The 15,307-nt window shown below is 42.0% G+C and overlaps 1 protein-coding gene across 2 annotated transcripts in view; it reads right to left on the bottom strand.

The window, feature by feature from the left end:
• The window catches only part of ADD2 (adducin 2), a 63,056-nt gene that overhangs the window by 21,643 nt on the left and 26,106 nt on the right, over positions 1–15,307 (bottom strand). Inside the window, exon 1 of one of the 2 annotated variants that reach the window (XM_072148842.1) lies at positions 10,647–10,799. The exons of the other annotated variant lie outside the window; for it this stretch is intronic. The gene's annotated coding sequence lies outside the window, so the exon portion shown is untranslated. Of the gene's footprint in view, positions 1–10,646; positions 10,800–15,307 lie in introns of those variants that run through there. 2 annotated transcript variants of the gene reach the window in all.

The raw sequence follows: 15,307 nt of genomic DNA, 5'->3' as shown, positions 1-15,307 counted from the left end.
AAGCTTAGTACATAGATCCAGTGATAAGCTTGTAAAAAATACAGTAACAGAACCAAGGTCAATTCAGAAATTCAGCACCCAAACGGATGTCCATACAAAAATACATATTTAAAGAACTGCATGTGTCGCTTCCCCGCTACAGTGAACAGAGTTCACCTTCTTCCTGGTGCATGTAAGTGCTTCGGCTTGCAACACAATTTGAAGAAGTTGAATCCCACCCTCAGTCCGAATCAGTCGGATCCTCTGACGGCACGCCCCCCAATTTGTGTCGCATGGAAGCCAGCGCAGCTGCGCTAAAATCCGTTCACCTGTGCCAAAATCCCAGTGCAGACTCCTGTTAAATACCTGTGTGAGCCGTGCAATCCCTAAAAACCGCTAAACAGTCCAGCGAAAGTGCAATCCACGACCCTTAGTAAATAGGCCCCATTATGTTTACCAATGTATTACCAGCTGACATGAGAGCTTTTATCATTGTTACTATTGATCACCGATTAATTAAGCACCAAGTTAATGTCCCTAGGGAACTTTAAATTCTTGGTAAGTAATGACAATATCTTGTAGGTATTAAAGGAAACCTACCACTTGAAGTGGCAGGCGTCTGATGGAAATACCGGGCACCAGCTCAGGGTGAGCTGGTGCCGGAGCTTATTTTTGTTAGTGTTTTAAATCACAGTATCGCGGTTTAAAACACTTTTTAAACTTTATAGCCGGCGCAGGGAGGTACGCGCTCGGCGCTTACCGTGCGCGCGGCTACATAGGAAGTGAATGAGAGCCGCGCGCATGGTAAGCGCCGAGCGCGTACCTCCCTGCACCCGCTATAAAGTTTAAAAAGTGTTTTAAACCGCGATACCGTGGTTTAAAACGCTAACAAAAATAAGCTCTGGCACCAGCTCACCCTGAGCTGGTGCCCGGTATTTCCATCAGAATCCTGCCACTTCAAGTGGTAGGTTCCTTTAAGGCAAAATCTAGTTCAGTGGTCAGAAACCTGATGCTTAACCGCTGCAAAACTACAACAACCCAACACAACTAAAACTTATGTATAGATTGTTAGGACATGGGGGGAGTGATGTACTGTATATAAATAATATTCTCATGGAGATTTATACTAATACAATGTGGTCTGATTTACATCCAATTGACAATTTTAGACAAGCAACCGAGTACATTGAGCATACAACAATAGCGCATGTGTATATTTCACTCATGAATGGCCCATTAAATAAAAGCACACAAAACCTGGTTACTGGCACATTTGTTCTCAAGAAGATTGTTTAGAGTCACAAAAAGGGTAACAGATCTACTGAAGACTCTTCAAAGAACTCTTTTCATACGTCCACTATAACATACGCCAAAAAAGAATGGTGTTCATGGAAGAAAGGACGCTTTGTGGCTTATCGGAAACTTCCCTGATACCACCTAAAATGTAGGAAAATGTTCTATGGACAGATGAGACAAAGTCAGACCCTAATACTAGTCATTTATTGGAGTATTTTGCAGGTGATTCCAAATTAACAGGAAATTTCTTGCCTTTAGCTTCCAAATCTACAATTTTAAAACTTGACCGTAAGGCTGGGTTCACATCACGTTATTTGTATATGCTAAGCGTATACATCAGGAATTCACCCGATACATACGCTTAGTGTACACATTGACAAATAGTGGCAGACGGAGGCATAGTTGTTGTCTCCATCTGGCCACTAAACATCCTGTACATCCGAAAATGCAGAATGGAAAGAAGTAGCAAGCATCCTGCAGCCTCTGCCTGAGTTAAGTATGCACTTAGCGGAGGCAATGGACTGCTATGGGGAGTGGATGCTGTGTATTGCATCTCTCCCCACAGCCCTGCTGAGTGCATACATCAAATGGCAGGATCCTGTGATGTCAGTGTCCATATTAGGACAGTGACATCACTGGGGGAACACCCCGTTCATCGGGAGCAGCCAATCGCCAGCTGCTGCCGGGCAATGTATCCCATGGTATAGACATAAACAGTGGATATATACATGTATATGACGTGTTCTTACAACATATGCACAAATATGAGGTGTATATCCAGCCTTAGGTGTAAAAGTGACTCTAGGAACCAGATCAGTGGCAAAAAGTTAACAGAAGGTAATGATTTAAAGGAAATCTACCATCAAAATCCATCATGATAAACCAGGGACACTTACTCATAGATCCAGGCACCGTGACTGTGGTAATCTTCATATATTTGTTATCCATGGCCTTCTTCCTTCTAAAATCAGCTTTTAAAATAATGATACTTGTTGTGTTACCAGAGCCCCTCAGTGATGTAGCTTCACAGGCTATTACAATGAGCAGAACATGTCTCACCAAACCCTCTACCTGTGTAATCTAGCAGCAGCAGGATGTGCAGGGGGAGGGGAGATCTGCCCTTCTCATTGTAACAGACTGTGAAGCTTTAGCTAATTAGCATAATTGTAAAAGTAGATTTTAGAAGAGAGGAGGCCATGGATAACAAATCCTAGAATTGATGGATAACTGTATTTTTATAGTCATTTTCAGGAAATATCCCATGATGAGATTAGCTGCATGACATTTGGCATTCTGGCAAATATTGATTATAGCAGAGAGACAGCCGATGTTACATACAGAGATACAGGGTGAGATTTGGAAATGTCATGCAGCAAATCTCTACTAAACTCCATAACCCCTTCATGGCCAGATCCTTCTGGGTTCCTTCTTATCTTATGTGAAATCATAGCATCACCTGTTTCCATGACAATTTCTTCAATGCTGACAGTTTCCCCCTAAAATTTGGTCTGCAAATTTAAAAGGGTTGACCACTACCGGTAAATAATTGATATTTGTGTGAAGAACAATAATATCATTTTCTAATTAATGCAATTTTTTTCTAGATCTTTGCTTGCTGTCATTCTATAGGAAGTTTCATTGTTTACTTCTTGTGGATAAAAATCGGTCCATGGTCATGTGATGTCACACAGGTGCACGGCTCATTAAATATCCATGGTCATGTGATGTCCCACAGGTGCACGACTCATTACAACACACAGGTCTCATAACTCTCTGTGATATAATGAGCATAAAGATATAACGGGCCTTATTTACTAAGGGTCCGCGGAAAGCACTTTTGGAAATTTTCGGGATTTGCGCCGCTGGAACAGCTGTTTAGAAGGGGATTCTGTCGCACGGAATCCGACCGATTCAGACAGAGCGCGGGATTTAACTTTAAAATTGTGTCACGAGACAAGCACTTACGTGCACTGGGAAGAAGAAGGTGAACTCCGGGGACCTGAGCGGGGAAGTGACACATGCAGGAAATCGGGCGCACAATCTTAGTGAATCACGGCACAGGGGATTATACACGGACAATGCACTTACATGCACCGGGAAGTAGAAGGTGAACTCCGGCGGACCTGAGCGGGGAAGCGACACATGCAGGATATCGGGCGCACAATCTTAGTGAATCACGGCACAGTGCATTCCATTGGGGAACGTGCCAGGGACTGGTAAGTAAATGTGCCCCAATGAGTAGTACGCAATGGAGCTTCCTGATGAATGGCAGCAAGCAGAGATCTAGAAAACCATAAGGGAGTGATACAGAAATTATATTGGAAAATTGTATAACTTTTCATTACACAGACAATATCTCCTGACAACTGCTTTAACCATAGCACTGGTCAATTATGGAGTAGGGACTTCAGGAGGGACTTTGTGACCTACCAGATCCCTTCACTTATAGTGCACAATGTATAATGATTAATCAGCTCTAGTCTATTGAATTTGGATACCATGGGGTCTTTAGGGATTTTTCAAATAATTTTGCCACTTTATGGAAAATCAATAAGGCAGTCTCTGGGTTACATACATTATAGGTTCCATAGGTTTGTTCTTAAAGGACACCTGTCATCAGGTCTCTGCCACTAGTCCTGTCACCTCTACCTGTTGGAGCAGCTCACAAGGATCCCATCCCAGCCTTTATCTAGTTATTTCATACATTAATCATTGTAAAATCATCTATTCTTTATTATGTAAATGAGGCTGGTCACATGGTCAGAGGCAGTGATGTCACCCCTGTTCCCCCTCCTCCCCCTGCTCATGTCTGTGTGTAATGTATAGTAAAGCATTGCTAGTGTGTGTGCTGTATCTGCTGACATGCTGCATCCTCCTAATATACAGGTGAGAGACACAGACATCAGCTACACATGAATCTGACATGTTCTGCTGTAACATGGCTGCCTGGAGCTGCTGTATCTCTCCTATACACGCACATGCACACACAGGCTGCAGGGGCGTGGCCACCAGCACCAGGAAGCACATCATTATACAGCCTCACATCATTATACAGGCTGTCAGTCATGCACTGGGGGTGTGGCTGTACCTCCCACTCATGAATAGAGTGGACAGCTTGAATATGCTAATGCTTCATTGGACATTTCACAGGTCATTTGCATACAGCTTTAGGACCTCATTGCTTAGGTTTACAGGCATGTACAGGGACAATGAAGGGATAGAGGCAATGCTCTCTAATGGCAGTTTATGAAAATATATTTAGTTTAGGGGGGTTATTTTGCATGACGGGTTCTCTTTAAGTTGAATTTCTATGTAGGTCAAAACTGTATATTTTATAATTGTAGATCCAGACAGATATTTTTTTTGCCCCAGTGACAATTGGAGTTTCAAAATTTTTTGCTGTAATGGGACCAAGGATGATCAATAAAGCTTCATTACAGACGCCTTACAGCTGATCATTGCAGCCTGGGACTATAGTAAAGCATTCAGAGAGCTTCACCAGATGTCACAGTGGGCAGAGGGGTCCTCTGTAAGCCAGGTGGTCTTAACTAGTAGACCACCTGTATAAGATTTTTTGTGCCAGAAATTGCTTCTCCAAATGGATCATCCAAGACCTCTATGACATACAGTGCCATAAGATCAGTTTGTATGGATTTCCCCTTTAAGGTAAAAGGGCTGCTTAGGAAAACCTTAAAGTAAATCCAGGTCTAGCTATTAGGCTTCCTAAGAGCAGTATGTAACCACATTAGTCTTTCTCTGCACACCACTCTGGCGCTTTCTGGTCCAAGCACTTAGCACAATGATGATGATGATGAGCCTCCGGGTCCAGCCTCCCTGCTCCATCAGAATGGTCTGCGGAGAGGATTAAAGCCGTGAGATCAGCCTGTTGTCCCAGAGCTGCTCATTCACATGCCATTAAAATGCACGCCTCAGCACATCAAAATTATACTATAAATCTAACGCTGAGTAACTGGCACCAAGTTATGAGCTGTGCTGAATGTGCTGTCTGCAGACAGGCCAGGGACTTAACCATGTATATGCTGGACATTTGTCAACTTTAGTGATTGAAAGACCTGATAATGTGCATAGTGTAAAGTTAGATATTAAATAATAGAAAAATAAGACAGAGAGGCGCACATTTACTAAGGGTCCGTCGGACACATTTCCGTCGGGTTTCCCGAATATTTCTGATTTGCCCTGAATCGCACAGGGGTTTTTGTCGCACGCGAGCGGATTGTGGCGCATCGGCACCGGTTTTCATTCGACACAAATCGGGCAACCCAACTGATTTGGACAAACAGCAGAATTTAACTTTCAAAATTGTGTCGCAAGACACGCACTTACATTAATCGGGAAGAAGAAGGTGAACTCCGGCGGACCTGAGCGTGGAAGTGGCACATGCAGGAAAAGGGCACGATCTTAGTGAATCGCGGCAGCTCCGAATCCTCATCGGACATTCCGGATCGGCAGACGCAACCGGACGGGTAAGTAAATGTGCCCCAATATTTTTTACCTAATTCATCATCTATATGTCCTAAAATAATGAATTTTAGACCAACAAGACCAACTACAGAAAGGTACAGTAAAAGGCATCTATCTGAGCCAATGCAGACTCTTAATCATAGACCTTAAAGGGGTTGGCAACTCTTTTACATAAATTGTCTATGTGCCTTTATTGCCTTAATAATAATCCCTGAATGTTCCTCAATTGATTAATCACTTACTCTAGTACTGTCTGTAAACTCTCTATGTATCTTTTCTTACATGTCTGTAAATAGGGACCTGCAGCAAGAGATTATGACTAATACCGCTCTATTGCAGCTACTCTATGTTTCTGGAGTCATTGTAAAGATGAGAATCTCATCTTTGAAATCACATCAGGCTTGTAGTTCTGTGAGCTACATAACCTGCAAAATAGGCAGCTAAAGGCTTAATTACTAATGTCTGTATCAACGGTTTTGTAGCACATGCAGTTTGAATGATGGGATTTTCATCTTTATCATGACATCATAGCTCTAGCTTCTGTAGAGCCAAATATATGTGTGTCTGAAGTGACCCCACCCCAGCCCCTAAAAGAGACTCAACAAAAACTGACTGTTCTCAGTTGATTTTCACATGACTTTGATGTCAATTTTTAACATAAAGGAGGGAATTTTAAAAAGGACCGTACATACTCTACCTAAAAGGGGTGGTAGTTTAATAGGGTAAAACGGTTCTTAAAAGGTTCTTCTGGCTTGTCTATTTTAGTAAATACATGTATCCTCCAGGAAATCTGGAATGAGTCTACATATCTCCATTTCTCCTCCTAGAAGGAAATTAATTAATTGATAAGTGGAGGTGACCTAGTTGTCAACTTATACATTTCTTGGAAGAATAGAGGAACAGCAAACTGTAGAGTTACAAGTCAGGATGCTACAGAATTGTTTCTTTTAGGTGGTAATGAAAATTGGAAATAGAATGAAACACAATGCTAACTAGACAGTGACTTGTGTGCTGCACATGGTGTTATTGGTGCCCGGGCACACTGGCGCACATGTCAGTTTTTTCGCAACAAAGGAATGGTGCAGTCTGTTAACTGCTAGACTTGGTTTACCATACTTCGCCACCAGCCCTGAACCCAATCGAGATGGTTTGGGGTGAGCTGGAGCGCAGAGTTAAGGCAAAAGGGCCAATAAGTGGTAAGCATCTCTGGGAACTCCTTCTAGACCAGTGATGGCTAACCTATGGCACTGGTGCCAGAGGTGGCACTCAGAGCCCTTTCAGTGGGCATCTCAGGCCATCACCAGAGATGACTCCAGGTATCTTCCTGCAGTCCCAAACAGCCCAGGACTTGCTGTGCACAGAGCTATTTTAAAGTGACAGCTCTACCTGGGACTATTTTCTGCTTTATTGGTGTCCCCAGGGTGCTGGTATCAATGAAAACTGTGACAGAGAAGGGAGTATAAATCACAAATTAGATTTCTGTGTTGGCACTTTGCGATAAATAAGTGCGTCTTTGTTGTAGTTTGGGCACTCGGTGTCTAAAAGGTTTGCCATCACTGCTCTAGACTGTTAGAAGATCATTTCTGGTAACTACCTCTTGAATCTTATCAAGAGAAGCCAAGAGTTTGCAAAGCAGTAATCAAAAGGTGGCTACTTTGAAGAACCTAGAATATGAGACATATTTTCATTTTTTTTCACACTTTTTGTTAAGTATATAATTCCACATGTGTAATTTCATAGTTGTGATGCCTTCAGTGTGAATCTACAATTTTTATAGTCATGAAATACAGAAAACTCTAGGAATGAGATGGTGTGTTCAAACTTTTGGTCTGTACTGTACACACATTCAAACTGCACCATATGCACCCATGAAACATACAACATATACACATCACATATGCACACATATAGAGCATGTACACATCACCATATACAGACATACAGCATATATACACCCAATATCCCAGATGCCGGGCCACCTGAAACTACGGGCCCCATCGCTGCTACCCCTTTAGTTACTCCCCTGGATGTAGCTATTAAAAAAGCATACAAAAGTGCCTCAAGCAAACAAATGACCCCAGTATCCAACAATATACACACATATAGTGGTAACCATGTAAGATAAGTACAATAGATAACAGATCCACAAGTGTGGTATACATGCAGTCAGTATATAATTAAATAATAACACCATAGTTACCTAGGTAGACAACATATCAATTCTGGGTACTGGGGGCAAGTAAAGCCCACGCATTTCACCTGTTTGCACAGGCTTCCTCAGGACCCCTGTGTGTATATTGTTGGATACTGGGGTCATTTGTTTGCTTGAGGCACTTTTGTGTGCTGTTTTAAGTGTTTTTATGTATTTGATGAACTTATAAAGATGTAATTTATATATGGATTTTCCTTGGGCATCCGCTTTTCTATTTATTTATGAGACTCTAACTTGGATGTCTTCATGATGGGGCTTATTTACTAAGGGTCCGCAGATCGCATTTTCATCAGACTTCCAGACGTTTTCGGGATTTGCACTGTTAGGACAGCTATTTAGAAGGGGATTGTGTTGCACGCGATCAGATTTTGGCGCAGCTGCGCTGGCTTTCATGCGACAGAAATCGGGGCATGCCGTTGTACGATCTGACTGATCCGGACTGAGTGCTGGATTTAACATTCGAATTGTGTTGCAAAAACAACCACTTACATGCACCAGGAAGAAGAAGGTGAACTCTGACGCACCTGAGCGGGGAAGTGACACATGCAGGATATTGGGCGCACAATCTTAGTGCATTCCGGTCGGACAATGCACATCAGTGTTTACCAACCTCACCCTCTTCGCTATTCATTTGCACAAGTAATGAAGGGTTAAAACGACAGACAGGCATAATGCATGGCTGCTGTGACAGATAGAGACATTTTATGATACAGGACAAAGGTTATCAGGGTGAAATGTGTCTAGTATTGTCCATGGTGACATTTAAAGAGATCAGAACAATAAATCCAGCATGACGACTCCATCTTCAGTAATGAGATGACAGATCACCATATGAGGCCCTGGGTCTGGCGGTGAAGCGGTTACTCCGCACAATTCCCACTCCTCTGTCGCCTCCTCCTCCCGCTCTTCCAGGGATGCAGCATCTCTGGAGTTGCTAGGACACAGAAGGCGATGGATGCTCGTAGCGCTCTCTCCTACACACACACATTACAAGTATAAGCACAGCTGATGCCAGCCAAACGCACCTACCGTGCCAACCCAAGAGACACACGCCACTCCAGCTGATCCCAGCCTCATATGTCACTACTCCTGAATGGCAGCCAACGTGTTTCCTGACTTACAAAGACGATGTACGGGATCAGGAATATAAAGGATCTAGATATACAATGTGCCATTTGTACCACGCTGTGCCACCTATGCATAATACATAACATATACAGTCTCTATTACACTGAGAAGACACATATTATGGACCCAGGGACTACAGCACCCCTTAAAATAAAGGGAATCCCATATAGATATACACTAAGGACGAAGGGATCAGTGCTTGTAGATGAGAGGGGCCATTCACACAAAGGGATATCTGTCCAATATTGTCCATTGAGTAGAAGTAGACAGCAGTTTCTCACAGGCATGAAATGGCTGATAACATTTGCTTTTAACTACCGCCATGTGGTGTGAAACAAGTAGGACACTGTCAAGCTGCGGAGAGATTAGCGACAGAGAAGGAATGTGATGAAGTCCAACACTGCCCATAATGCTTTACATAGACATACATGACGGTCTACGATACAGCAGTCATATAAATCTAGCTCAAAAATAGATAAAATAATGAATAAAAAATAGAATAAATCGATGCAAACACAAAAAAAAATGAATTAAACAAAAAACGTAACCTTCATATGATATGACCATGTATGAAGTGCAAAAAACCAACATCACATGACCTGAAGGAACATAAATAATATAGAATCACGGAGTGAAACCCAAATGTGCAAGATAAACATAAAGGAAAATCAGAACAAAGGCAGGAACTGACTTTATATAGAAGTCTGCATAGAAAACGCCTCTTAGCTTTCTGTATGTGAGCTATATAGTAACATCTTATAGCACTTCATACACTCATGTTTTCTAATTGACTAATCTTCCTTAAAATTTTAACCCTTCCAACTCCAAAACTAGCCTGATGAACTGCTATCCTATAGTGGAACACCCGAGTAACTATGGATGCCGTACTAAATTGTCACCGTGGGATCATTGAATATTAAAATATGACGTGGTGTTTGAGCACCTCATTGAAACACAATTAAACAAAAGAATAACATAAATAAAGCAATGTTTAAAAGAGAAAACTAGCATAAAATCTAAAGATGCATGGAAGGCAGAAATAAAAACAGAAATTAAAAATATATGTATGTATGTATATATATATATATATATACGGTATATAAAATATCACCAGGAAAGCCAGCACAATGCCATAAAACCCTAGCACATGTGCCTGTATGTGTGATTTTATCCTACTTTGTGCAGTTTCACTATTTTTTGTGTTGCTTATACCCTTATTCGCCCTAAAAATAACATTTAAAAAATGTACACCAAATACTCAGTAAAGCATTTTATGTGAATCCAACCTTGCAGTATATACTGTATCAGCAAAGTAATTTACAAATTGGGATTCCTAAACACCCAGTGATACACATGTAGTTGGTAAAATGTCTTCATGGTTTACGGTAACTGTCATAAATTTCTAAAATGTATAAATGATTTCAATGCATTATCACATCTGAAGGACATATTGCATCAATACAACATGAATATGTAACATTACATAGGCTCTAGTGTCCCACATCCCCATATTCCCTAATGCTATAGGCACGACTGATCAATTACTCACTCATGGTATAGGATAACAGGCAAGGGGCCAAGTAATTGGGGTCCGTCTAGTGCAGACAACCTGTCCTGAGCTCAGATGGCCGTCCCATGAGAAGACGTGATGTGTACATCCCAGGATCACATGTGTCACCATTCTGCTGAGACTCTACTCTGTAATCTGTGACAGAGGGAGGACAGATGGCTGTTTTTTGTGAGATAAAGTCATTGCCTACTCCACCCACATTTTTACAACCCGCTCTCCCAAAGAGAATCTTAAAAAAAGCAAAATCAAACATCCTTGTGTGTGTGATCTTAGCTGGAGGTGACAAGCGAGTAGCAGTACCGGGCACCGCCACACTTCTATGTGTGGCACTGTGTTTCTGAAATCAATAAAGGGGCCCTAAAATTACCAGATCTCTGTGGCCGTTTCATTTTGTCAAAGTTTGGTCGAACATCAGCCCACATTAGATTTTGAGGAATCTCTTTTATTCTATAGGGAAAGATTGATATTGAGGGCACCATAAATGAAATAGTCACAAAAACAAAGAATGAGGCCATCCGGACCCACTTCTGTCTCTACCCCAATGTGCATCACAGGGATGATCAAATCCTTGTCCCATTGTCCTAATTTTCTTGGGATGAATTCACATACGGTTTTAGTAGGTTAAACCCTCCTAGTCAATGCATAGCAGAAGTCACCCGCACCCGCTTACACACAATGTAACTTGTACCTGCAGCAGTATGCGGTCATCATAATGGGCGCCTAGGACATGATTATGTCCCCATCCTACTCCACTCTCTGGAACTATTGTTTGTGAGCAAAAAGGTAGAAACATTACAGGATGTTCCATAATTTGTATAAAGAGACACATTATGGACTCTCTAAGAGGATGTGCGCCATTCAGCTCACTTACCATTATCGACCAATGTAATGTTATATGAGACGCCTCAAACACAGGCATTTCATAATGTGATTAAGAGACCCAAATGTAGAAGCCATTATCCGAAATGCTTCAGCCTTTTTCGTTTTTAATAGAAATGCACCATCAAAATCCATCATGATAAACCAGGGACATTTCCTCTTTACATGGGAGGGGGGAAGTGATAACTACGCAGTGTAACAGCCTGAGAAACCAGAGCACAGAGGGGCTCTGGAATCACCTATTCTCCCCAGGATCCCTTCTGATTCATTAACATAATTCTAAAAGTTGATTTTAGAAGGAAGGAGGTAGCAGCCATAGTAGCTACTATGTGTAGCTACTCAGTGTATGTATATACATGTATATACTGTATGTGTTTGTATATGCTCTATGTCTGTATATGGTATTGTATGTAAGTATAAATTTGCTGTATGTGTGTGTTCAAATGTAATGTGTATATGCTGCATGGGTATATATGGTACAGTATGTATGTGTGTACATGCTGTATGTTTGTATATGTGGTGTGTAAATACTGTAAGTGTGTATATAGTGTGGATATGCTGTACGTGTATAAAATGTGTATATAAATGTGTGTGATTGTAACTCACATGTGTGAGTATACAAATATATTATATAAAGGGGGCCCCATGCAGAGGTCTCTCCTAGTGAAGTTGTGTGTTGCATTATGGGCAACAATGCCCCTGCTTCCAGATCATATATAAATTGTACATATGTGTCCTGGTAAATAAGTGTGTCGTTCTTTATGAAAGCAGAGACACTGACATTGAGACACATAAGAAACACATGCTTATGATTCAGAGCACACCCACCGGCGCATATGTTTATTGGATATGTGACATGCTAGATGCCAGATGCCTTCTAAATTAGGATGAGGATGACAAAAAACACTTGCACTTGCGGTAAGTGAAGGAGTTGCTCTGCTGCAAAATGTGACCAATCCTGAAGTAGACCAAACATTTTAGACTTCCATTAAAGAGGTTGTCCCAAGGGATGCTGGGATCCCCACCTATCAAGAGAGTAGGCCCCCCAGCAATCCATAGAATGGGGGGCCATTTCTCACTAGTAGGTGTAATGGAAAGACAAGCATGTGCTCTGCCGCCACATTCAATATGGGAGCATCGGAAATTGTCAAGCGCAGCGCTCTGGTCCCAGAAGTTGGACCCTCACTAAGCACCTTGTTATCCCGTTATGTCCCGTGAATAGAGGGTAACTTGAAAACTTGGGACAACCCCTTTAATACCTACCCTTGTACACATAAAGCAAATAGCTGCAAAACTCTGGGAATCACTGGGTGAAAGCCTACAATTAAACTGTCCAGAGAAAATGTAAAGTCACCACCAAATGAAGACAGAACAATGTTATTAGCGTAACCCTTCACAACGACTCACAATCGCGCTCCTGGATAGTCATTTTGCAAGCCATTTGGGGATTGTGCCGTTGTACTTGCGCCCGAGGGTCTGAATGTGTTATTTTGAGAGTGTAATTAATGGCGGGTGAAGTGACATTATACAAGAGAGAAGCAGCAGGCCGGGCAGTACAGATCACTTGCTGGCGCACCCTGGCTGTTGCCAAGGCAGAGCAAACCGGCTGCCAATGTTGCTAGGTAGACGCGGCTCCCATCGGGACAGGCCGCTCTCTCAGGATTATACAGCGCTCTGCCTGCGACTTCACCCGGGATCCTCTTAAAGAAGATAAATGACTGACAGAACATCTCTATGCAGAGGATTCAGGATTGATGGGAGGATGAGGACACTGCTTACAGAGCAATTTGTTAAACTAATGCATCCACTTACTTAGGTTTGGTCATTTTGTGGTTATCCGAGTCAAAATGGAGAGAAAATTAAAAAAAATTCTTACAAAATTACAAAAATATATACATTAATTTTAGGCACAGGAAGAATGCTTTAAAAACAATTTTAATTCTAAATTTTTCAACAACCCTAAATATACAGCAATGTCATTAAAGGAAATCTACCATCAGAGTAAAGCATAACAAACCAGGGACACTTACTCATAGATCCAGGCACCGTGACTATAATAATCTTCTTAAATGTGTAATCTGTGGCCTCCTTCCTTCAAAAACCATTTTTTTTAATTATGCTTGAGCCAAAAAGGCTCCTGGGGTGTTGCCAAAGCCCCTACATCTTGCAGCTTCACAGGCTGCTACATTGTCTCCCTCTCCCCTTCCTGATGTAACCTCACTGCAGCATAGGAAGCTTCAGCACACAGTGGGATGGGAAGGTGCTCCTGCACAGTGTAACAGTCTGTGAAGCTACAACATGAATGGGCTCGAGTAACACCTCTTCTGGCTCATTAGCTTCATTTTAAAAGTTCATTTTGGAAGGAAGGAGGCCATGGATAACAAATATTACCAAAGTCACGGTTCATGGATCTAGAAGTAAGCGTCCTTATTAAGAAGGTGCTAAAATTTTTGTATGGTAGTCTATGGTCCACAGGCATACAAAAGTGCATGCTGCGTTTTTTTCTCACCTCAGCATTCTAACCACAAAAATCATGGATAACATACAAACGTGGAAAACACTAGACTGAAAGAGCCCTAAATCTACTGCCCAAACACTATAAACTTTCTTTCACGGACCAACAAATGAATCATAATGACGCAGAAACTTCACATGGAGATAAAAAAATGGCCTCGTTCATCCAAGATGACCTTTCATCACCCCCACCAATTCCAACTTTTTAATTTCTTTTTTAATAGTTAGTTTCTATACCTAATGTACTAATAGGTCTCCCTAGTGTCAGGGTGGTGGAGCTGCCATTTAGGACCGCCCACTGGACAATGCCAGGGCTAATTTGCTTATTGGGGTATATTTACTTACCCGGTCCGGAGGAGTTCCAGAAAGTGCATTGTCCGACGACGATGCTCTCTGGCGCGATTCAATAAGATCGTGCACCCGATTTCCTGCATGTGTCGCTTCCTCGCTCAGGTCTGCCGAAATTGACCTTCTTTTTCCTGGTGCATGTAAGTGCATTATCTTGTGACACAATTTTAAAGTTTAATCCCGCGCTCAGTCCGAATCGGTCGGATCGTCCGACGGCACGCCCCCCGATTTGTGTTGCATGAAAGCCGGCGCCTAAAGATTGCGCCTAAATTTGATCGCGTGCGACACAATCGCCTGCTAAATACCTGTCCCGGAGGCGCGATCCCTGAAAACATCGGAAAACCGCGGCCACGGAACCCTTAGTTAATAAGCCCCATTGTGTGCTGAAAATAATGGCACTGACTTCTCAGCATGAGAGGGGGCTGGAGAATAAATTTCAACTGCATCGGAATCAGTGGATCAATATTTATGGGAATTAAGATAATTGGAGTCATAGGAAGTGGTAAAAGGTTCTCTTACGAGGCAGATAGAGGATGAGGAGCGGCATAGGTTGGGTTAATAATGATGAATTCCACTTACAATAAAAGCTACAGTGATTGTATTATATGTATCCATACAGTATATATTATTTAGCTCCAGCACTTAGAGCTAGACAGATCTCTACACTTCTATGTTCTGTACATGAGTCATTGTATACATATGTATGAATTACATATACTGGAGTAGATACAAATATAACCCGCTGCTTTTAGATGCATGTTGCCTGCAGCGGCCGCAGAGCTCCTGAGGTATAAATAATCCTTTTATGTTCCCTGAATCGCGACCCGTCTAGCAGCGACTTTTCTAAGGATGTGAAATTCATGTTATATTAGGAAAACTAATGAAACCATGAAAGAGCA

Source organism: Engystomops pustulosus, chromosome 4, assembly GCF_040894005.1.
Source record: "Engystomops pustulosus chromosome 4, aEngPut4.maternal, whole genome shotgun sequence".
Lineage (NCBI taxonomy): Eukaryota > Metazoa > Chordata > Amphibia > Anura > Leptodactylidae > Engystomops > Engystomops pustulosus.
The sequence above is the reverse complement of the archived record's forward strand: the minus strand, read 5'-3'. Positions and strand labels throughout refer to the sequence as shown.